Source organism: Canis aureus, chromosome 10 (assembly GCF_053574225.1).
Source record: "Canis aureus isolate CA01 chromosome 10, VMU_Caureus_v.1.0, whole genome shotgun sequence".
In the NCBI taxonomy this organism is placed as follows: Eukaryota; Metazoa; Chordata; class Mammalia; order Carnivora; family Canidae; genus Canis; species Canis aureus.
In genome coordinates, this window is record NC_135620.1 from 29,511,544 (window position 1) to 29,534,817 (window position 23,274).

Sequence of the window (23,274 nt, forward strand, 5' to 3'; positions counted from 1 at the left end):
AACATTCCTCACCATCTTAAAAGCCATCTATGAAAATCCCACAGCAAATATTGTTCTCAATGGGGAAACACTGGGAGCATTTCCCCTAAGATCAGGAACACAACAGGGATGTCCACTCTCACCACTGCTATTCAACATAGTACTAGAAGTCCTAGCCTCAGCAATAAGACAAGAAAAGAAGTAAAAGGCATTCAAATTGGTCAAGAAGAAGTCAAACTCTCCCTCTTTGCAGAAGACATGACACTGTACATAGAAAACCCAAAGGACTCCCCCCCCCCCCGAAGATTGCTAGAACTCCTACAACAATGTATGATTTTGTATCCTGCAGTGTGGCAGGATACAAAATCAATGCTCAGATCAGTGACATTTCTATACAGTAACAATGAGACTGAAGAAAGGGAAATTCAGGAATCAGTCCCATTTGCAATTGCACCCAAAAGCTTAAGATACCTAGGAATAAACATAACCAAAGAGGTAAAGGATCTATACCCTAAAAATTACAGAACACTTCTGAAAGAAATTGAGGAAGACACAAAGAGATGGAAAACTATTCCATGCTCATGGATTGGAAGAATTAATATTGTTAAAATGTCAATGCTACCCAGGGCAATTTACACATTCAGTGCAATCCCTATCAAAATACCATGGACTTTCTTCAGAGAGTTGGAATCATCTTAAGAATTGTGTGGAATCAGAAAAGACCCCAAATAGCCAGGGGAATATTGAAAAAGAAAACCAGAGCCGGGGCATCACAATTCTGGATTTCAAGTTGTATTACAAAGCTGTGATCATCAAGACAGTCTGGAACTGGCACAAAAACAGACACCTAGATCAATGGAACAGAACAGAGAATCAAGAAAAGGGCTCTCAACTTTATGGTCAACTCATATTTGACAAAACAGGAAAGAATACTGGAAAAAGGACAGTCTCTTCAATAAATGCTGCTGGGAAAATTGGACAGCCACGTGCAGAAGAATGAAACTAGACCATTCTCAAAATGGATGAAAGATCTAAATGTGAGACAAGAAACCATCGAAATCCTACAGGAGAACCAGGCAACACCCTTTCTGAACCTGGCCACAGTAACTTCTTGCAAGATACATCTATGAAGGCAAGGGAAACAAAATAAAAAATGAGCTATTTGTACTTAAGATATAAAACAAAAGAAACTGTCAACAAAACTAAAAGACAACCGATAGCATGGGAAAAGATATTTGCAAATGACATATCAGATAAAGGGCTAGTATCCAAGTTCTATAAAAAGAACTTACTAAACTCGACAGCAAAGAAACAAACAATCCAATCGTGAAATGGGCAAAAGACATGAACAGAAATTTCACCAAAGAAGACCTAGACATGGCCAACAAGCACATGAGAAAATGCTCCGCATCACTTGCCATCAGGGAAATACAAATCAAAACCGCAATGAGATACCACCTCACACCAGTCAGAATGGTGAAAATTAACAAGACAGGAAACAAATGTTGGAGAGGATGTGGAGAAAGGGGAACCCTCTTGAACTGTTGGTGGGAATGTGAACTGGTGCAGCCACTCTGGAAAACTGTGTGGAGGTTCCTCAAAGAGTTAAAAATAGATCTGCCCTATGACCCAGCAATTGCACTGCTGGGGATTTACCCCAAAGATACAGATGCAATGAAACGCCAGGACACCTGCACCCCAATGTTTATAGCAGCAATGTCTACAGTAGCCAATCCCTGGAAGGAGCCTCGGTGTCCATCGAAAGATGAATGGATAAAGAAATTTTGGTCTATGTATATACAATGAAATATTACTCAGCCATTAGAAATGACGCATACCCACCATTTGCTTCAACGTGGTTAGAACTGGAGGGTATTATACTGAGTGAAGTAAGTCATTCGTAGAAGGACAATCATCATATGGTCTCATTCATCTGGGGAAAATAAATAGTGAAAGGGATTAAAGCGGAAAGGAGAGAAAATGAGTGGGAAAAATCAGAGAGGGTGACAGAGCATGAGACTCCTAACTCTGGGAAACGAACAAGGGGTAGTGGAAGGGGTGGTGGGCGGGGCTATGGGGTGACTGGGTGACAGGCACTGAGGGGGGCACTTGGCGGGATGAGGACTGGGTGTTATGCTATATGTTGGCAAATCCAACTCCAATAAAAAAATATACCAAAAAAAAAAAAAAAAAAACCTGACCTGAATTTAAATAAGTTTGGAGTTTTTTTGTTCTCATTCACACCTACATAACTTCCACTGCCAGTCCAGCTGATCCTCTACAAGATTAGGCCCAACCACAGATGTGGAGCAATAGCATGCAGGGGCATCTAGCGAAATATGCCTCTCTTGCACAGTGCTCCTCATGGTTCTGCTTCTCCCAGCGAACCCTAAGACACTTCCCAATTAATTCCTACTCCTCTTATGTGTCTTGAAGCAGGTGGGCAAAGGGCTAATGTTGGCAGGAATTGTATTTTGACACTCCTCTTTTATTTCAAATTTTATTTAATTTTAAATAAGCTAAATTTAAAAACTGAGACAGCATAAACAGACAAAACACAACTATAATCATGGTAGTTTCAAACATCCTTGAAAATTTAGTATCATAATTGAGATGTGTTGTAAGTGCAAATGCACAGCAGATTTTAAAGACAGTAATAAAAAAAGAATGTGAAATATCTCATTAATATCTAGATTGGTTCCATGTCAAAATGATAATAATTGTGGATTTCTTGAGTTAAATACGATATTCTTAAAATTAATTTCACCTGATTGTTTATTATAAAATATATTTAGCATAAACTTTTCACTTTAATCATTTTTATATGTATATATACATATATGTATATATACATATAAAAATACATTTATATACATATATATGTATATATATTTATATATGTATAGTTCTGTGGCATTAAGTGTATTTACATCTCATGCCCCCGTATCTTTAGAACGTTTTCATCTTTCAAAACTAGGCTTATTCATTGAAAAATAATTTCCCATTCTGCCCTTCCTCACCTCTTTTTTAATGTTACTCCTAAAATATTAAAAATTGCATATGTGGCTCATACTGTATTTTTTGTGGACAGTACTATCCTGGAAGATTTTGCACTTTATTTTTAATACATTGGAGAGCCTTTAACGTGTGTTAAGACGTGGAATAGTATGATCATATTCATATTTCAGAAGGGTATTTTGCTTCTGGTGTGAATATATTCAAGAAAGCGGAACTAGAGTTTTAGTACTCATGTGAAAGATGATTTTAGCATGGACCTGGGAATGGAGAGAAGTAAACAGATCAGAGGCAGAGTAAGCTAGGTGTACAGGAAGCTGGGGTTCTGGCATAAGTAGCTTGGGGAGTGGTCATGCTATATACAGGGCTTATCACCGCTGAAGGAAGCATGGAGTTTAGGGGGAAACACATTTGCACATACTTAATCTGAGATCCTTGTAGTTTGTCTGAGGTGGCTCAGGAGAGAGGTGTGCCAGAATCCTGCTTCTTGTGGGTACGTAGCTATTTAACAGCTTGCTCCTAGACTGTTAGGGCTAGAGGCATGTGACAGTCAGTGACTATTACTGGTCACTAATTCATGGGTCGTGAACAAGTGTGCTTCGTCTGGATGTGCATTTGGTTCATGATAATATAGTATCTGCCACTCCAAACTCTCTCTCTCTCTCTCTTTTTTTATTCATCATGAGAGACACAGAGACGCAGAGACATAGAGGGCGAGGCAGGCTCCCCGCAGGAATCCCGATGCAGGACTTGATCCTGGGACCAGGATCATGCCTGGAGCTGAAGGCAGATGCTCAACTGCTGAGCCACCCAGGAGTCCCATGCCACTCGAGAGTCTTGTTTGAAGTGTAACAATCAAGTTAAGACAGTGTCAGCCCTGGAAATTTCATTTATGTTCTCTCAGAGCAAAGAGAAGAAATACATGTTGAGAATGAAAACAAAACCTATAGAAATAAAATAGTCTGATTTGCAAAAAGATGAGCAAGAAAGAAAGTGTAGTGTTCTCAAGAAAGATAAATGTGTCCTGCAACTGACAGAAACATATTCTACTCTGGGATGTTAGTGCCACAGTATGAAAAAGGATGTGCTTTAAGAATCACATGGGATGGCACAAACCCATGAAAAGTTATTCATTTCAGGATTGCTTTTTGTTGTAATTTCAGTTTAAAATAATCTTTTCACTAATAGTTTTTGAGAAAAACTGCCTTTGGGATAAAATTTTAAATTGTGGATTTTTTTCATTCAGAATATGAAATATAGCCCATCTTTGTTTAGAAACAAAATATTTTACTTTTTTTAAAGCTTTTATTTATTTCAGAGAGGGAGAGAATGCACTCGTAAGCATGAGCAGGGGGAGGAGGCATAGAGTGAAGGGAGCTCCCCACTGAGCAGGGAGCTGGATGTGCAGCTCCAGCGGGACTCATCCCAGGACCCTGGGATCATGAGCTCAGCTAAAGGTAGACCCTTGACACACTGAGCCACTTAGGTGCCCCTAAAATATTTTACTTTAAATAAATGGAAAAAGTAGTCAAATAAGTTGACCACCTTTCATTACAGGAGAAGTGCTTAAGGTTAATTAAGGCTTAAACATTATTTCCCTAGAGCCATCTCTTGGTCCTATAATTGATTTAAAAATTCATCGATTTTAAAACATTTATTTCTATAGACAAAGCAAAAAAATATTGTGAAATCTTTTCACTAAATAGCAGGTATTATTCATTAAAAAGAATCAGGACATTCCGGCAAAAGTATAATTTTAATAGACTAATGAGCTTTCTGACCAGAGCCAACTGAGCCTCATCTGATTTTTACAGTGATAAATTGACTGTGTCAAAATTTGCAATCTAGTCTGGTGAAATGTTTTACTATGAAAGTTTAACTCTCATTTTTTATTTATGAAAGCAAGAGTAGTGTCACACTGCTTATAATATGCTGACCATTTAGTATGATTTATTTCAATGAGTGTCATTTGTTGATGTGTTTAGTGATTGTTGACCTATATTTAATTCTGAAACTCTAAGTGGTATGAAATGTAGTAAGTCAGCTGTTGTAGTTAAAAAAAAAAAACAAAACAAATCATGATGCACAGATCTATTCAGTTGTCTTTCTTGGTTTTAATGATGTCATAGCTTTATATTTGACAGCTCTTGATTTGGGGGCAATGGAGGAGTAACAGATTTCTTTATTTGTTGTGGGAATCTACTTAGAATAATTTCTATTACCAAACATATCTTGAAATGTAATAAAATAATCTTTTATTTCATAATTTGGGTATTCCATCTTGTCATTTTCAAGGCTTTGAGGAAAATTATGGAATAAAGAGTATTTCTTTCATTTATTTATCAATCTTTTAGTCAGTACTTACGAAACTGATCATATATAACATTTGGTGCTCAATGACAGAGTGCACAAGATGGATAGAGTCATTCTTCTTTTGGTGTTTACATTCTGGAAGGATTTAGATGTAGAACTTCCTAGGATGTGGTTTGTTTTTTGGGTCATTTTAGAAGGCAGAAGGGAAAGGCTCGAGTAGAGCATTCACCTAAGACATTTCTTTACAGAGAGTGAAATAGGCATGTCTGTTTATTAATGTCAGGGTGTTTATCTTGTATAGATAATTTCTAACAAATAGACAAAAATATTAAAAATGTACATCTTTCAGATATGAGATTAGTTTGAAATCTTTTTAGAAATAAACATCTTTAAAAACATAATTTTAAAATGGTACATGTTAACATAAAATTTCAAATTAGTCATAGCTCACAACACAATGAAATAAGAATAATAAAACATTCATAATAATGAAAAATTCTTTAAAATATTTACTGTTTCAAATACCACCATGTCTGGGAGTTGTAGTTTAAAGAATTGAAGGATTATGTTGCTACTACTTTTATACTGCACAGTAAAAGGCACGAATTCAGTGCTGTTATAGAAATTTGCTTTAATATTTCTCTAGGAAGAGGCCATTCAGAGAGAATTATGCTTTGGTATTACCACCCCTTTCTTAATGTTTCTCAAAGAAATTCACAAATATTTTTCAAATAATAATTTTAGTTGGCAGGTCAGCTTAGAGCTAAGAGAGAGATTAATGGTCCAAATGTTTTTAGACAACAACAACAAAAAATTTAAATACTTCTGACTCTTAGTTACTGTTTCTCTAAGAATGCTATTTTTATAATGGGAAAATGAAGAAGCCAACAACATGAAAATCACTCCTTTTCCTGGCAGGCCCAGCCGTTAATATATGTGCATTTTAAGGCTTCTCAATTTGACAGGGGCAATCACCATTTAATTTCAAAATTCCATTTATCTTAGTGATAGCCTTAGAACTACTGAGTCTTCTTTTCCTGTCTGTGACAGCATTGCATTACTGCGTCTCTCTGCTCTTTGCCACACACTGATTGGGGGATCCCTGCCCCATAGCTACAGCACATAATATCACTGCAATGTACATTCTGCATAGATAAGGCATGACAGCCTTTTAACCTTAGCTTGCTGTGCATGCAGAAGGTGACAGCCCACCTGCACTGGGGAAAGCAAACAAGCAAGCAGGATGTGTTCATCCTTAATCACATTCTGTTTCTCTCAGAGATGTCTCAGGGAAATGACAGGCCAAGCTCAGAGCTCAGGTTATCAGCCTGAGACACATAAGGTACAAAGCATCTCCATAGCCGATAAAGCTAAACTGTACTATTTCACTTTAATTTTTTAATTTAATGTTAGAATTTTAATATAGAGGTCATGTATGGCTTTTGGTTCTTACTTTAACGTTTAGTTTCAAAGACTTATTGTTTTAATTATAGAAGTAATGTGTGAAAGTTTCTTATCAAAAATTAAAAAAAAAGAAACCTAAGTGTATAAAATACACAAATGAAGGTTATCTTCATCTCCATGGCACTCCACAGAAATAATCATGTTTCATATATTGAAGTAATTATTCTTGACTTTTTTCTATGGAGCCTGGATGGATACAGCATTTTACTATCTTGTGTTATCAAGGGTGTGTTTCAATAGCATACTATATATATGATAGTCATATATATAGAGAGTCCCAAGCAGACTCTGCACTGAGCACAGAGCCCAGCACAGGACTTGATTCCACGACCTGAGATTATGACCTGAACTGAAAGCTAGAGGTGGCCATCCAGCTGACTGCACCAAAGTTTCATTTCTTTTAGGTAAATTCCTAGGAGTAGGATTGCTGGGCAGGATGGTTAATTGCATGTTTAGCTTAATTTGCTAGACTATTTTACAGCATATGTATGATAGTCAAACACATGTATGTAAACTTGCTTTATAAAAATGTCAATCTTAAAGGTAGTTGTATTTTTCCTTTCGTTTGGTATATGAACCCAACAGTATTCCTAACATTTCACATGACTTTGCTTATCTCACCTATTTTGAAGTTTTTTAGTTTGCATTTTTGAAGGATTTAAAAAAAATAGAATAGTACTGACTGGTCCTCGTGAGATTTGGAACACATATTCTCATACATAAAACATTAAAAATGATTAAGTACCAGTAAAGTTCACGAATGTTTAACTTTTTAAAAGAAACTTTGGTTTTTAAATAATTATAGATTCACAGGAAGTTATGAAGATAGTATATTCTTCCATGCCCTTTCTTGCACTGTTGTTCTTTGGTTGCATTTTATGTAATTATAGAATAGTATCAAAACCAGGAAATTGATATGTGTGTATAGTTCTGTGCATTTTTATCATGTTTATAACAAGAAAATGTAGTTCTCTGGAAGTGGTTAAAAGGAAGATTAAACAAAAATATTAGCAGCGTAATGTAGCTTACAGCATATGTGAAAGTAAAAATAACTCTTGACACTTGACATAAAACTGTATAAAAATTGTGCAAAAATTTGATCTTACACTTCACCAGAGGGTGCATATGATTAGCACTTAAGTGCATGACAAGATGCTTAATGTCTTTATCCATGAGGTAAAGCAAGTAAAACCACAATGCAATGCCATTACCTATCTGTGAAATCATTAAAATCAATACAACTGACAACACTGAGTGGTGATGCCAGTGTGTAGCAACTGGAACTCTTTTATGTTGCTGGTGGGAATGCAAAATGGTACAACCGTGCTGGAAAATAGTTTGGCAAATTAAGTTAAACATGCAATTAACCATCCTGCCCAGCAATTCCACTCCTAGGAATTTACATAAAGAAATGAGATCTTGGAGGACTTGTGTGGCACAGTTAGTTGAGTGGCCAACCCTTGGTTTCAGCTCAGGTCATGATCTCACGGTTGTAGGATGATGCCCTGCATTGGGCTCTTTGCTCAGCATGGAGTCTGCTTTGGGTTCCTTCCCATTTCCTCTGCTTCTCCACCCCCTCCATGCTCGCTCACTTGCTCACTCTCAAATAAATAAATCTTTAAAAAAATGAAATTTTATATCACACAAAAACCTGAAAGTGACATTTGTAGTGACTTTATTAATAGTCACCCAAATTTGGAAATAGCACAGTGGTTTTCCATTACTGATACTGTCAACGTGGATGACTCTTAAATGCAGCATGCTAGGTGAAAGAAACCTGACTCAAAGGTTCCATACTGTGTAGTTCCATTTATATTACATTCTGGCCAAAAAAAAATCCAAAGCAAAACACCGCCCCCCACCCCCATCCCCCACCACACACACACACATCTGTAAGGACAAAAAACAGATTAGTGCAAAGACTGTACAGGTGTGGAGTGGTTGGCTACAGAAGGACCCAATGGAGTCTTTTGCGCTGGTAAACTGTCGTATACCTTAATCGTGGTGGGTGTTGCATGGTTGAGTTATTTTGTGGAAATTTATAGAAGTGTACACATGTAGGGGAAATTTTACTGTAGTTAATTACATAGTAATTGAAAAATTATGTGTAAAACCTTGCAGGGCTCCTGTTAGGTGTTGCCATGTGATTTCAGCCCAGTGTTCTGAATGTCAAAATGAAGAAATTCAATGAAGCATGGGTAACTATGAGTTTTTTAAGGTAGCCAAATGCCTTGTCATCTAGTGATGAGCATGAATGGATGAATGAGATTCCCACTGTCCTTACCTACTATCCAAAGAAGCCATAGCCAAGAATAAAAATTATGTGTAAAATTTTATTTTTAATATTACTAGATTGAAAGGGTGCCTGGCTGACTCAGTTGGAAGAGCTTGCAACTCTTGGTCTTGGGGTTGTAAGCTCAAGCCCCATGTAGAGTGTAGAAATTACTTAAATAAATAAAATCTTAAAAAATATTACTAGATTGACTACAGAAATGACTAATGAAACTTATGATAATTCAATGGCATAAGGAGAAGGAAAGTGTGGCAAAGAAAAACAGGAGAGAAAATGAAAGAATGGAGATGACAGTAGAAAAAGAAAGATTTGGGGAAGTAAGAGGTAAAGTCAATGACTGCTCACATCCCTTCCCAAACTCAGTGTTTACTCTCACCTTCTTGACAATATTGGATTTTGTGGCTGGAACCTTCTGCTCAGAAGGCTTTTCACATAGATCTCCCTCCATTAGGAAGTTTTCATGTGAGGTAATTATTTCCATAGCTAAAATTCTGCTGGCAAAATCATTCCTAAGAAAGGTATTAATCTTAGTTTCCACTGCTTCATCAACATAATCCTTATCTCATTGAGGAGTAAATGAAATATTTGCTATGTTGGCACACTGGCTGGCACTGAATTTCAGTAATTAACTATCATGAAATGGTGGTGTCAACTTTTATTTAATAGATGAGAAATCAGAGGTTTAAAGTGGTTATGTTATATAGGTAGTAGTTGAAGAGCTGTGCTAAACCTGACCTCCTGACCCAAATCCCACTAGGCTATATTCACCACTGAGTTAGGTAGCTCCTTGATCTTTTCAAAGGCTGAAAACAAGGACAGATGTGCTGAAATTAGTTGTTTCCAGTATTTTCCTTGAAAATGGTCATCTCAGTTTAGGTATACAACCTGGTTTTTGTTTTATTTTTTTTTCCATTTTAGAGGACATTAATTGTGTACAGTACTATAAAATTATGTCTATATTATTTAAGTCCTTGGGAGAAATAGGTTGCAAGAGAATCAAGAAAGTATTCTTAAGTTTAAAAATGTTCTTACATAGTGCCATTAGCCTTGCAGGGCCCATCAAACTCCAGTTCACTCTTGCTTAGTGTCAGATTTGTTGGAAAGCTTTGACAAACAGTTGGTACATCAGAGACAGCTAAAAGCCTCAGAGAGGTGCGTAGACACACGTAAATCTATCATCTAAATAAACTCCACTAGTGGCAGGTGTCTCAGAACTCTAACTCACAGTGATGTGGGCACTTGGGTTTTGTTAACCAGAAACCGCATTTTAACTTTGACAGCTTTTAAAAAGACAGTTCTGGAAAGGGATTTGCTATCTGAAAAACTGCAAACTAATCTTGCCCTCAAATGAAAAAGATTGTACTGGAGCTCACTTTATAGAGAGGAGAGGAATGTCATTATTGGGTTTATTTCCTAACATCTGAATCTTTTACGTGTACAAGCAATTTTTATGTAAGCTGTTCTTGGAGCTTAACCAGAATGAAAACTTTAGTTATATGTATACATATATGTGTGTATGTATGTATTATGTATATAAATTAAGATTTGACCACTTTGTTTTTAGGTTTCCAAAGCCCACTTTATGTCCTTTATGTTGAAAAAAATGCAGATACTTTTGAAGCATTCCAGGTACTGTGTTAAATTGAACACGAACATTTCATCTATCCATTCTTTGTGATTTTTATTATTTGTGAGTAATCCTAAAAGGTCAGATCCTTGTAGTTAGTAGTTTTGCTAACTGTTTTGTAGCTGCCATATAAGGCATCAGCCAGTGACCCTAGCTTTGACATGTGGACATAACCAGCACTGACATTTGAACATAACCTTGTTGCTTCTATACATTAGAATGCATATTTTACATGGCAAGGTATGTGTTCTATGGGTTTTCATGAATTTGAGGATTTGCAGAAGTCTTGGGACATCTGACAGTATCTTCTGTACATACTAAATAGATGATTTCCATCCTTGAGAATGAATCTCTTTACTTTGTATTTGTGAGGCAATGAACAGAGTACCCTCTTTTCAAGCAAAAGAAGGAATGTGAAACAATTTTCTCCCCAAGTAGACCTCAGAAGAATGCACCCCAGTTGTGATGGTGACATGATACAGAGTGAGGAGACTGTCAGTGAAATAATTCTGCATTTGGGTATTTTGCCAGTGCCCCCAAAAACAGATCCCAGAGCTTAATACCTCTTTGTATGTAATAAATTATTCTAATTCTTGTTTATGCTGAGTTTTTAAATGTCTTTTTTTTTTTTTTAATTAACAAACCTGTATTGTCAGTTTGATCTTATTATCAGGAAGGACAAGCTAGCTGGTAGAGAAAAGAGAGACCCCTTCTCATGGACACTTTAGTTATTTTTAAAGATTTTTATTTGAGGGATAAATTATATCTGGGTGTTATGATTTGCCTGGTTACTATTCTTAAAACAAGTCAGTCCTCACTTGTCCTTCCTCATGGAAAGGAACAGTAGCAGAATAGCTTGTGGTAAAAAACTGATAGGGCATGTGTACCCTGTACTTTGCCCAGTGTCATCACACATGTCACCCTTGTGGTCTTTGGCATTTCTGTATCCATTTGTTATTTGTTTCCCCTTTACCAGGCCCTATCATAGGCATCCTACTGTAATGAAATAATAGTAAAAACAAGCCCACACCCCCCCGAATTCTTGCTTTCAGAATTTATGCTAGGCTTTATTCCAACTAGAAACAGATGATTTTAAGGAAATTGAGATCTATGATAATTCTTTTATGATATTCATGTAGGAAGTAGTTGAACTGGGATTAAACTCATCTGTATTATGCTAACACTCTTGCTATGTGCACTAATATTAATGTGTAGCATATTGGGCTTTTAAAACTTGTGATACATTGAATTTTTTAGGGTAGATTAGGAGTCAAGACACTGAACAACAACAAAAATGAAGGCTCACTGTGAAAATGGCAGTTCAATAGGAAGTAGAAAGTTTAAGATGCTGTTTCTCGTCCTAGATGGGAATAGCCAGCATAATTTCTAGGATGGGGACACAATAGTCTGTGTTCCTGCTTGAGACAATCCACGAATTTTTTTTCTAAGATAATATGTCACATGTCATTTCCTCCTGGAATCTTAGGACTTTGTGCTCAGTTATTTTAAGTTGTGTTTTTCACCTACAGTGTGGCTAAAGCTACTTCTTTTGACTAATATACTTTTCCTATCCCGGAATATCTCTTTTCTTTTATAATTCAGTCCAACAAAAATCCTATTACAGCTTCAAAAATAATAATTAGAATCAAAATCTTTCTAAGGTACATGGAGTTAATGATTTTGGAACATCCTGGGGTCACCTCCCATAGCATGGAGGCATTTTCATAGGGACCTCAGAAGTAGAGCTGTTAATCCTATACATATCATATGCCAAGAGGCTTCTTTCCTGGGGAATGCACTTTGTATCTCAGCCTGAATCCTGCTTTCCTGTAGCACGTTAAAGCAACTGAACATATTTTGAGTTTTGGTGAAACTGTCACCATTCATCAGAGTTCTGTTTGGGAGGATATATGTTTTTTTTTGTTTGTTTGTTTGTTTATTGGAGTATAGTTGACACACAATGTTATATTAGTTGTATAATATAGATGTATAACATATCTATTCATTATACTATGCTCACTACAAGTGTAGCTACCATGTAATACTGTTAAAATATCATCAACTATATTCCCTATGTTGTGCCTTTTATTCCTATCACTTATTCATTCCATCGCTGGAAGACTGTATCTCCTACTTTTATGTTCACCCATTTTGCACACTCTCCCACTAAAACATCAGTTTGTTCTCCGTATGTATAGGTCTAATTCTGCTTGTTTGTTTATTCTTCTTGTTTTTTAGATTCCACATGTAATTGAAATCATATGATGTTTGTCTTTCTCTGATTTATTTAACTTAGCACAATACTTTCTAGGTCTATCCATGTTATTGCAAATGGCAAACCTCATTCTTTTTTATGGCTGAATAATATTCCATGGCATGTATGTACCACATCTTCTTTATTTATTCATCTATTGATGGACGCTGAGGTTGGCTATTATAAATCATGCTGCAATAAATAGATGGTGCATATATCTTTTCAAAATGGTGTTTTCATTTTCTTTGAATAAATATCTTATAGTGGAATTTTGGATTATATGGTATTTCTATGTTTAGTTTTTTGAGGAAATTCCATATTGTTTTCCACAGTGGCTGCACCAATTTACATTTCCACCAACAGTGCATGAGACTTCCTTTTTCTCCACATCCTTGTCAACACTTCTTATTTCTTGTCTTGTCTATTTTAGCCTTTCTAACAGGAGTGAAGTGTCTCATTGTGGGTTTTTTTTTATTATGGTTTTAACTTGCATTTTCCTGATAACAAGTGATGTGGAGCATCTTTTCATGTGTTTGTTGGGCATCTGTATGTCTTTTTTTGAAAAATGTCTATTTAGGTCCTCTGGTCATTTTTTAAATTGATTTTTTTTTTTTTTTTTTTTTTTAGTGTTGAGTTATATACGTTCTTTACATATTTTGGATGTTAACCCCTTAGCATATACCCCTTAGCATTTGCAAAAATCTTCTCACATTCTGTAGGTTGCCTTTTAGTTTTGTTGATGGTTTTATTCACAGTGCAAAATGTTTTTATTTTAATGTAGTCCCAATAGTTTAGTTTTGCTTTTGTTTCCCTTGCCTAAGCAGACATATCTAGAAAAAAAGTTGCTATGGCTGATGTCAAAGAGGTTACTGCCTGTGTTCTCTTCTGGGATTTTTATGGTTTCAGGTCTTACATTTAGGTCTTTCATCCATTTTGAGTTTGTGTTTGTGTATAAATTGCATTTTGATGAGAAAAAAAGTTTAAGAAAAATTAGATGTGCAGAATGTTCCTCGTTTTTGTTGTTGTTGTGTGTGTGTGCTTAATGAACAATAGAAAGACTCTAAGTGCCATATTGTTAAAAAAAAATAAATGCCATATTGTTGCCTTCAAATGGCAGGATATATTAGGTGATTTTAAAAAAATTGACATACACTTTTGTGTAATTTACTATTTTTTTCTAAGAACCTTTGTATTGCTTATAAAACCAGAGGGGGAAAAATAAAGTATAAAATTGGAGAACATGTTATTTAAACACCTTGGTCTTTTATATGATTTTTTTGTCTAGTGACCTCAATAGGAGAGATACAGGACAAACTAGCTGAGAGAGTGTCTACTGGTGTCTTCCCTTAGTTTTTAAAACACTCTGATCTTTTTTCTTTCCATTCTGGACACATCTTTTTCTTAGTAATGTTGACAGCTCCATATTCATCATCTTTTTTTTTTTTAAGATTTTTATTTATTTATGAGAGAGAGAGAGAGAGAGAGAGATTGGCAGAGACACAGGTAGAGGGAGAAGCAGGCTCCATGCGGGGAGCCCGATGTGGGACTCAATCCCAGAATGCCAGGATCACGCCCTCGACTGAAGGCAGGCGCTAAACCCCTGAGTCACCCAGGCATCCCCATATTCATCTTCTTATTAATGGTTACTTTCAACATGGAAGGTTCCCTTTTAATATTTTTGGTAGTAATTTTCAGGGAATCCTTGTTTTTATTTGCTAGCTAAGACCAAGATCAGTATTTTTTATGATTTTCATTATTATCTGTCATTTGAAAAGTATGTAGCATAATTAAATTGAGTATAAATTGCTGTCAGCCTTTTCTAGAGGTTCCATATCCCCAAAAATAACTTGAATTCAAAATGTACTGAAATTTCTATCTGTACTTACTGTGTTCTTAATATCCTGAAACTAGGCTGTTCTTGTGTGTCAAACATAATTTACATGTGTGTTTGGAGTCCCCAAACCACCCCCAAATTCAGTGAATCACTGGAAGGACATAGTTGTGCTCAGAACGGTGATTACAGTGAAATGATACAAAGCAAACTCAGCCAAGCTAAAAGGTATTGGAGATAAGGTCTAGAGGAGGCAAGCTTCTAGAGTCCTCTCCCAGTGGAGTCACATAGCATTCCTTAAGCCTCCCAGAACAAGTAGTGACAACACATGCAAAATGTTCCCAATCATTTAGAGAATCAGTGCCCACAGTTTTTACTGGAGACTGATCACATACATAGGCATCCTCTCCCTAGCATGTACCAAAATTTCAGACTCCTGGAAGGGAAGCAGCATTAACCATACTGTTTGTACTGTACAAACAGTATGGGCACAGTGAGTCATTCTTATTAGGGAATGGGTGGAACTCTCCTGAATTCAGATTGTCACAACTGCCAGGGCCCAATCTTCTAAGCAGGATTTTCAATGAATAGCAGTCCCAGGCCGGCTATGTTAGCTTCTTTTTACACAACATGCAATAAAAAGCTAGAAATGCCCATTTATACTAAAGGCAAGAATGAGTTTGCTAGAGTAAGGGATGGCCCACTATGTCCATTAACCTGTAAGAGTGATTTTGGACATCTTCCCTTTAGCTCATTTTTCACCTCTGTAAAATACACTAGAACTTTGCACTTTAGAATTCTGTGATCCTGGAGGTGCCTCAGTGGCTCAGTTACTTAAGCATCTGCCTTCAACTCAGGTCATGATCCCAAGCTGTCTTTGTATTCTCTCTCTTAAATAAATAAATAAATAAATAAATAAATAAATAAATAAATAAATAAATAAATATCTTAAAAAAGAAAAAATTCTGTGATCTTCTATGTTTTCTAATACTTTATATGTCAGGGACCCAAATTGGAGTCCATGTGCTATAGGGTTATATGAAGACTCTCCTAGAGGTCTAATGCAGTGATAGTTCTGAAAGAATTAATTACCAGATACCCAACTTTTGTATGTACTCTCTCCTTATATTGATCTGTATGAGAACAGAGGTTGGAAAGGGCTGCTCGTTCTCTTTTCCCCCTGTTCTTTTTGCTTTATAGAAAATTGCATTACTCCCAAGTAGATAAAGGGACAGATCCTGAGTATAAGTCTTAAGAGAGAAAAACAAAGATAGATTAGGTAGTAAGTGCTGAAGAGAACAGCATATTATTTCACCTAGGCCATAAATTTATTGAGAAAGTTGTGAACTTATCTACTAGCTGCCTGTTAAAACCCACAATCTTCTCTTCCTTGGTCCACACTACCCAGCCTCCCTTGCAGGAGGCTCAGCCAAAGATATGGGAGCAAAAATGATAGATATCACTTCCAGGTTTGGCTTCTAAGCACTCCCACATGTTCTCCTCCGTACTGTTTTCTGGAAGGGAATTAATGCAAATTGAGACCCCAGGACTCAAATGTTGAGATGGCAACACTTTTGTCTCTGAAGGACTGTGGAGAAATGCTGCCCCACTAAACTATTTGCCAGCCCAATAGTGTTATGTGAGCCAAAAATGAATGTCTATTAGGTTTAAGGCATTATATAGTTAAGGCCTATATTTTACCCTATATATTTTTGACTACCTCTTAGAATTAGAATTCAGAAATGAGATGCTTGATAAGGGAATATGTATTAGTATATTTATTTTATTTTACAATTCAGACTTCTGAGAGAAAATAAATCCATTTTGTTAGATTGGTTTGGTAATGAGGATTGCCTTTGTGTATTGGATTTTATATGTATATACATGTATATCAGATACTTAACATAAATTGAGCTTAATCTACAGTCTCAGAAGTTTGAAAAAATATATTTAAAGCACATGTATAATTATAACTTAAAATTCTATGCTGGGAAATAATATCTTTTAATTTTTTTTAATCCTAAAATAGAAAAAAATAAAATTTATGAGTTAACTTTAACATATTCAAGGAAAGATGTAGTTTTCCAAAAGTCTTTTGGGGAATTATAAGCAAAAACATTTGAAGACCACGATTAACAAGTAGTTTAAATGAGTCTTTGTTCACCTGATTAATAAATAGGTAGTTATTCACTTGTGTAAATGAGCTAAATGTTCAGGGCAAGCCTAAAGCAAACAACAGAGACTGATGCTACAGCTTGAACAACTTCTGCTGTTTTAAGTCTTCCAAATTACCCTCTTAAAATATTTGTAGATCTCATCAGGCAGGTGAACGGAAGGATTGAGTAAGTGATCTTCCTGTAAGAAAAGTGTATGCGTAGTGGGATTACTTCACTTAGTGCTGCCAGTAAACCTGAAATTTTATTGTTCCTTCTCTTTTCCTGAATCTCTTTTATTGCCAAAGAGACACATAGATATGGGTTGGACCTCGGGACTTGGGCCAAATGTTTGTAGGGAAGAAATTGAAGAATAACTCGGTGACTAAAGTGCTAAAGGAAGGACTTACTCTAACAGAATGCAATTTCCTAAATTTATGATTTGGCAAGCCTGATGCTTATACAGTTTTAAATAACTTGGGGGAAACATTCCTACCTGTGCCCCATACAACAACCAAACTCACTGCAAGCAAGGAACAACAGAGGGAAACCTGAACATGTGTCCTTGGTGCAGATGTGTAAAAGATCAGAGGAAATCATCAGCTCTCACAAGGTGATATAAAACCAGTCACTGAAAGTGTCTCCAGGAGTATGTTACTGGCATTCATCCACTTGGAAGATGTTGGCAGCCATAAATGCCAGAATCACACCTGACATTTCTGTTGAAAAACATTGAACACACCCCCTGGGCCCAGAGCCTGCAGGGATAATGGGGGAAATCTGAGAAGTAGAGTAACTTCTTTGCATGAGGAAATATGAAGATAGACCTCTTCATTATTGATGGAAGAAATGCTTTGGGTCTCTGGTCTCTGCAAAACAAGTGTCTGTAGCTCTGGAGATGAGTGCAGAAGGGCAATCATTTGAAGTTAGACCAGATGCTAATAAGGAATGTTACTTCGGAAACTCAAGGGACAAGATGAATATTCCAAATTTCTTGCATTCCTTTAGAGATTGGACAAGAGCAGGAACTAAAGATCTAATTACTGGCTAAAGGGACTTTTTAGGAAGGTATTTGGGTAGATGATGTTTAGATATCAGGCACCTTTCACTTGGCTTGGTCCTTCTCCCTGTGAATGACATCATAGTGGTTCGAGAATGGAGTCATCAAAGAAATAACTTCAGAGATTTCCTTCTCTGGAGATTCTGTCCTTCCTCCAGGGAAGAGACTGTAACCTGTTTGTCTTTTCATCACTAGAGCCTCAAGTGGGGCCTGAGTCCATACCCAGGAAAGGTTTAAATGATGAATGAAGGGACCAGTTAGAAGATTTTCCTCCAACCTCACCCACTAGAATGGCACAGAGGGACTCAGACCAACGCTCCATTAGGAGTAGTGTGTGCTCACCTGGGTTTCATTTCAGAATTCGTAGCAAGTAAGATTCAGGAAGAATTAGGAGGAGACCCAGTCAGGCATTGTCACTGATATTATGATCAAGGTAAGACACCAGGGGCATTTAGAGTGATTTCACAAGTGCTCACTGGATCTTCCAGAGCCTTGTAGTTTGAGTCCTCTCTGAGGTTGATGATGGAAGGAATAGTGCTTCTCTTGTTCCATTTGCAGAGGCAGAGCTTTGACTGCTTCTTGCATGTGAGTCCCAGCATGCCTCCAGAGGACTGCAGATAGTCCTTTTCCTGTGAGAGTCTGCTTTGCCTCTGTAACTAGCATTGTCTGCTGACTTGACACTTCATCTGGAGATTCCTGGGTTGTCACACTCCGCTCTGGATCTCTCACTGCTTCAGACCCCCTTCCTTGAGGGCAGGATGATCTCTAGGGAATAAAAAGCGAAACAAGCAATTTTGTCAAGCATTTGCAGTAGCAAAACAGAGCTGACAATAGGGGCTTATGTCTGTTGTTCAACAGAATGAATGATCAAGTTGTATGCAATAAAAGGAAATTGTCAAATTTAGGAGAAGTGATAAAATATAGCATCAAACATTACAGGCATTTTCCTTATTTAATATTTATATTCCTTGCCATTCTTAGGGTTCAGTCTCAAGCAGGGATGAGACCTGCAGTTCCCACTTGTGTGTTTTTCTGAAAAAGCACAGTATTAATTATTTATCAAATAAGTGGAGTTCTTTCAGTTCACCTGCCTGCAAGTGCTCACAGTTCACGAACATTTTCCCCCCATTCTGAGTCAGTGTTTTGTGTATAGGTTTGTGTGTGTATTTATATAAAACACACAAATAAAAAATATATATTTGGTATGTGTAGATATATGCCTTTGTGTATGTCAGGGGAAGGGGATTGGTGATATTTATTCTATGTCTTAACTAGCTCAAGATCATTAGAAGTCTAGATTAGCATTTCTGTGCAAAGGGTAGAATACCAGGAGGGATCTTTTTGTCCTGGTTCTGCTGCTGGCTATGAAACTGAAGGCAATGTACTTAAATCTCTTGGTGTCTACTGTTTGCTACCTGTAAAATGAGATAATCATATCTAACATCTGAAGACAATAATGAATCATGAATTATCATGTGGTAAGTGCCCAAGGCAAATGGAGGTTAAGTACCTTATGAGACAAGGTGATATTGTTTAAGTAGTAAAGGTATTAGATTATATTCCTTCCTTATCATTCCTTCTCTCAAAGGAAAGGTGAGAGAGGTCTTTCTACTGTACCTCTATGAGAATTTGAGTCCAGGTCATTAAGGGATTTTTCGATTGCGAGAGGGTTGAATGAGTAAAAGCATTATGTTGAGACAGGACTAAAAAGCCTTAGAGAATATAGGAAGAATTCATCTGGCAGCCCATGGTATAGCCACAGCAAAGAGTTACTCAGATAATCACCTTTAGGTCCCTGTAATCAAGTGCCTAGAGAAGACAAGGCTCTAAGTGACCCAAGTATTTAGTGCCATGAGCATTTTAGTGAAAATAAGCTTAATGGAGTTAGTTGGTGGCTTCTAATGTACTGGGGAACATAGGGAAAGAAAATAATGAGCATGGGGCTTTTAATTTAATGTCAGTGGTAATGACCTGTGTACTACTAAACTGAAGCTTAGGAGCCCCTGTGTAGTGCCACCATCTGTGAGAATGGCATGGTTCTGTTAGGGGTTGTTCCTTCAGCCTTGGTGCCAGATTAAAGAAGGCCCAGAGCAGAGTCACAACCAACATTCAACATGAGCAAGAAACAAACATTTTGTGTTGTTAGCCACTGAGGTTTTAGAGATTGTTGCTCCTGGAGCATGAAAGATGATAATATAAAATCTGTTATCATATGCTTTTGGAAAATGCTCCCATAGAGTCCTATAGTAGGGCTCATTCTTTAATGATTGTGGACTTGTTCTTTAATAATTGTTCCAAGCATTGATTATGTCCCAATGCAGGTCTGCTTGACCATTCAGGAAGCTGCTACCGTAATTGTTACCCAGTACACATTGTATGTACTTTAAATAGCCATTCTACTTACGAGCTGTGTGATCTTGGTTAAGTTTCTGAACTGCTCTGTGCCTCAGTTTCTACATCTGTAAAATGGAAATATTTTTGTTGCTTATCTCATGGAGTTTAGAGGATTAAGTTTATATAACATCTTCAAAGCAGTATCTGACATGCAGTAAATATTTATTAAATGTATCTGTAAATATTTAATGAGTGTTTACCATGTTCCAGATCCCAAGCATAAGCAGTTACTTATAAGCCCTTATACTTAAGGGTTTATAAACATGAATGAAGATATATTGGTTCCAATGTTTTTGGAGCTCATAGATCTAGGTAGAGAGATCTGTTAAAAAATGATAAATCATGAAGAGGTGTGGTACTGCAAGAATATTTATGAGGGAGACTGAGCTAATTTGGAGAGTCAAGAATGGATGGCCCTGAAGGAATGACATTTAAGAGATAGAAGATGAGCAGGTGTAGCCACGATGGAGGTAGAGATGGGGGTAGTGATAGATTCAAGGACCCTAGAGGGGGAAGCAACTAGGCACATCAGGGACCCGAAAGAAGCAGTGAGGCAGGAGTGGTGGAGGGGACAGGGCCAAATAGAGTGAGGCCAGAGCCCTGGAGCTGTGTGGCAGAGGAGAGCATCGCAGTCTTTGCGGGCATCCTGGCCGTGGTTGTGTGGCCCTGGGCAAACACCTTCTCCAGGCCTGTTTCCTCATTTCTAAGGTAAAGAGTCCTTTTAGTTCCAAAATTAATATTCAAGGATTTTACTTGCCTTTTCCTTTCCTTGTTTCAAAGAGCCAGTGAGGCTGTCCCAAAAGTTGTTTCTAACAAACTCATTGTTTAGAGAGAGCTAAGAAGAACAATCAAAAGGAAAGGAAGAATAGATTCTTTCTGGTCTGATGCTTAACCTGACTTTTATGTGGTAAAATCCAGAGTCATGATGGCTGACCCTTGAGCAGCTCTGGGTCCCCGGATGACATTTAATCTTGCTTGAGGATGGCATCATAAGGAAATCTCCTACTAGACGTCAAAGGCAGGAGTTAGGTTCATGGTCCCCTGTCCCTCCTCTGCTCATAGGATTGTGGGCTTTTAAGAACTTTTTTTTCTCTTGTTGTTTTTTTCTTCTCCGACTGCATGGTGAGATAATTTTAGCATTTATAGAAAACGGTGCTCCCCATTGAGTTTATATGTTAACCCCTCCTGAAGTGAATGGAGCATGCAGTGGAAGAAATTCATTTTTTCTTTTATTATTTTTCATTAAAAAATTATTAGTCTCTAGTACATTTGAATCCCAGAGCAAGCAGGAAAGTTTTAAAAATGGATAGATACTTCTGTAGTTTGAAACTTCTCTAGCCCTAATTGTGAATTTTTTAGGCCACATAGGATTTTGGTTGTGTGTCCTCTTGTGTACCTTGATTGCTGCAACAGTAGCACCAGGATAGTATTACTTTGTTGAGTAACTATGCTTTCTGTCCCAGAGGGGAATAATTATCCACATTTTGTGCTGTGTTTCTCAATGGAATCTTTGTGGAAATGTGAGGTTCAGCAGGGGTGTGTGGGGAGACCGTGGAGTTGGGAGGGTCCACTTTGGAATAGGCTGCTCTGAGACGCCCACCCTCTTCTCAGTTCTCCCCGCCCCACCTGCCACACTGTCCTTGAGAAGTGAGCACTATGCTGGGCACCCCCTGTTGAGCTCTTTCTCCTGTCTGAGCTTCTGTCAGAGTGCTCTTCATGTTGGGTAATTGTAGGTGCCCCTAGAAGGCCCCTGGGACCATGGACTGCAGGATCACCTGGCAGGTACCTTCAAAGTAGTGCACATGTCCTAAGTATCTTCATAAGGACAGATACAAGGAGAATTCATACTTTCCCCTAAAGTTCATCTGCCTGAGAGCAGGCCTGCAGTCTACAGGGTCTCCTGGCTTCCTGTCCCTCCGTCACTTGACTCACCCCTATCTCTAATCTCATGGTGGGACCCTGCTCCTGCTCCAAGTTGGAAGACCTCTGGCATGCTAAGCAGAGGAAGGGTGCAAAATATTGGTCTTAGTAAGTAAAATTGCAAAAATGATGAATGTAATGACAGGTTAACACCTGTTTTCTTGCCACTTATACAGCTCCTTTACTTTGGGCAGAATTGAAGTAGTACCCAAAGGATGTCAGCTACTAGATAGTGCTGGATGGTGGCTGGCACACATTTGGGCATCTGACTTGGAAGGAGTTCAAGAGAATTGAGGCATATTGCTGCAACAAAACTCCTGCAGTGCTACTTGTTGATGTGAATGCTTTTGCTAAAAAAAGAAAAATGCAATTAAAATGACACTTGAAATTTGGCTCACTCTAGGAGTGTGTGAAATATACCCAATTTACATATGTTAGTTTAAAAAATCTTCATTTGCTTATCTGGTTAAGAGATACATTTTCAAAAATTTTTACTTTTTAAATAATTGCCAATATTATAATACATATGTAGCTTTTAGTTATAGTTTTTTTTTAAGTGCAATTATTATTCAGGTCAGAAAGTTTATTTTAAACTTAGAGCCTTGGCAAAGGAAAATTAAAAACTCAAACCAGTGAATATGCATATTTTTGTCATACAGAGGATTATGATAGAGTGATCAATAAAAGCTTTGAGCATAAAAGTATCATCAGATAAAATTCTGTGGAGAAAGAATATAGGTAATGTAAGTTACAAGAAAAGAAGGAATGCTATAAAATTTGTTAAAGAAGCACCTGTTCTTTTATGTTTTTAAATGGATGATGGAGTTATCAAATCACCATGGTTTTTAGAGACGTGGGTTTTTTTTAATTTAAAAAATTTATTTATTTGAGAGAGAGAGCGAACACGTGCACACTCAAGCGGGCAGAAGGGCAGAGAGAGGGAGGCAAGCAGACTCTCTGCTGAGCAGGGA

General features: G+C 37.2%; 1 protein-coding gene and 1 long non-coding RNA gene across 11 annotated transcripts in view; one reads left to right on the plus strand and one right to left on the minus strand.

The window, feature by feature from the left end:
* The window catches only part of KDM4C (lysine demethylase 4C), a 413,529-nt gene that overhangs the window by 306,496 nt on the left and 83,759 nt on the right, over positions 1-23,274 (plus strand). The gene's annotated exons all lie outside the window — the stretch shown is intronic.
* LOC144322193 (uncharacterized) overlaps positions 16,604-23,274 on the minus strand; it is a 50,180-nt gene continuing 43,509 nt past the window's right edge. Inside the window, exons 8-9 of one of the 3 annotated variants that reach the window (XR_013387750.1) lie at positions 20,394-20,448; positions 16,604-18,754 (exon numbers count right to left, since the gene is read on the minus strand). This is a non-coding gene — a long non-coding RNA (uncharacterized LOC144322193). The remainder of the gene's footprint in view (positions 18,755-20,393; positions 20,449-23,274) is intronic. The other 2 variants (XR_013387743.1, XR_013387744.1) reach the window with 2 other exon arrangements.